This window comes from Octopus bimaculoides, chromosome 28 (assembly GCF_001194135.2).
Source record: "Octopus bimaculoides isolate UCB-OBI-ISO-001 chromosome 28, ASM119413v2, whole genome shotgun sequence".
Taxonomy (NCBI): domain Eukaryota; kingdom Metazoa; phylum Mollusca; class Cephalopoda; order Octopoda; family Octopodidae; genus Octopus; species Octopus bimaculoides.
Window position 1 is genome coordinate 3,408,358 of NC_069008.1, and position 2,174 is coordinate 3,410,531.

The following is a 2,174-nucleotide window of genomic DNA, read 5'->3' on the forward strand; positions in this document are numbered from 1 at the left end:
TATATATATATATATATATATATATATATATATATATATGTATGTATGTATGTATATACATTTCTTGTGTTTTTTCAATAGAACATGGTCTTCATATGAAAAATAAAATTGATGTATGCCCAACAGTGACAGTGGATTCAGCTAAAAGCTCCCATAGCCCAGCTGGTGATGCTAAACCAGGTGATGGATTACTTATGAAAAGCAGGTGGGGATGATATAAAACCAAAGAAGGGATTAGGTTTATTTATTTCTGAGGATTTAAATTTAATGAGTTTAATCAGTTTGTATTCATTAAAATTTAATTATTTCTCTGTTATTAGCCCTCCTCCACCTTCCACAATAACAGTACACAGGGCCAGATTAAAACCCATAGAGGCCCCAAGCACTTAAAAGATTTCGGTTCCCCCCCCATGTTTATGTAATTCAAAATACAAACAATAATAAAACAAAATAAATTTTTATCTTTCAAAATGAAACAAAACTAACAAAAAGATGGAAAATAATGTTTATTTTTATATATTTTCGCTTCAGTTATATTTGAAAAGTTTTTTTTTATTTTCTTTAATTGCAAAATCTTTGATCAGATCCTCACCATGGCACCATTAACACTCTGAAATTATATTTCCAATCATATAAACCATTTAGAATATTATTTTAGCAAGTTTATAGTGATTTCTTTTGTGCCGTAGACCATCTACCATTGCTGGTGGTGTCCCTTCCTTCCTTTAATGCCTGAAGCATGTTGCTTATTTTGCTTAATGGTTATCACAAATAAAACCAATAACAATTGTAACAAGTTAATGAGAAAGATGTGTGACAGTTAATGAGAGAGATGTGTGTATGTGTCTAGAGCTGGTCAAGATCACAGCTAATCTTCTAGCTTCCTTTAAATCATACCCTACAGTCTCCATCATCATCATCATCATCATTGTTTAATATCCGTTTTCCATGCTGGCATGGGTTGGACGGTTCGACTGGGGCCTGGGAAGCCGGAGGCTGCACCAGGCCCCAATCTGATCTGGCAGTGTTTCTACAGCTGGATGCCCTTCCTAACGCCAACCACTCTGAGAGTGTAGTGGGTGCTTCTTACGTGCCACTGGCACAGGGGCCAGAGTGGGCTGGCATCGACCACTATTGGATGGTGCTTTTTACGTGTCACCAGCACGGAAACCAGTCACAGTGGTGCTGGCATCGGCCACATTCGGATGGTGCTTTTTACATGCTACTGACACGGGGCTCGCAACTATGATTTCCATTTGATTTGATTTTGATATTGCTGTACTTGACTCAATAGGTCTCCTCACGTACAGCATGTCACCCGAACCAATGTGGGAGATCTCTACAGGCTTGTACATATATGTTTGTGTGTTAGCTTTGGCAGTACACATTCTAAAATTGGAATGATACTAAGAAGATAAGCACGGTCCTTCTGTAAGGGTGACATGCAATTTCATGGAACATTCTGTAGTTGTTTTCCGAGTGATGGTGCCCCAGCATAGCCACAGCATTTGCACTGAAACTAGTTAAAGAGTTAAAGCATTGTATATAAACCTGTGAGTATGTGTGTGTGTGTGTGTGTGTGTTGAAAATCCTATATTAAGTATTTAAATGTCCTCAAATAGCATTCTTTTTGTTTCAAAAATGATGGAGTCTACATGCCTTTGGGAGGTTTGTGTGTGTCTGTGTATATATATATGTGTGTGTGTGTGTGTATATATATATATATATATATATATATATATATATATATATATATATATATATATACATATACATATACATACATACGTTCATACATATGTGTGTGTGTGTTCATATATGTATGTATAGGCGCAGTAGTGGTTGTGTGGTAAGAAGCTTGCTTCCCAACCACATGGTTCCAGGTTCAGTCCCACTGCATGGCACCTTGGGTAAGTGCCTTCTACTATAGCCTCGGGCCAAGCAAAGCCTTGTGAGTGGATTTGGTAGATGGAAACTGAAAGAAGCCCATCGTCTCTCTCTCTCTTTATATATATATATATATATATTTGTCTCTTATGCTATCACCACTAGATAAGAAACAATAAAATCTGAGACAGTTAAAACTTTTGTCTAGAATCAATTACTAGCCTGATAGACTCGGCTATGTCAAGATGGTTTTATGTATTCTTCCACACATTTGGATTTTTATGTAT

The 2,174-nt window shown here is 36.6% G+C and overlaps 1 protein-coding gene and 1 non-coding gene across 2 annotated transcripts in view; both read left to right on the forward strand.

Moving 5' to 3' along the window:
- The window catches only part of LOC106874609 (annexin A4), a 31,473-nt gene that overhangs the window by 5,455 nt on the left and 23,844 nt on the right, over nucleotides 1-2,174 (forward strand). The window lies entirely within an intron of this gene.
- LOC128251204 (U6 spliceosomal RNA) lies at nucleotides 1,366-1,472 on the forward strand. Its single transcript, XR_008267015.1, has one exon. It is a non-coding gene; the product is annotated as a U6 spliceosomal RNA (small nuclear RNA).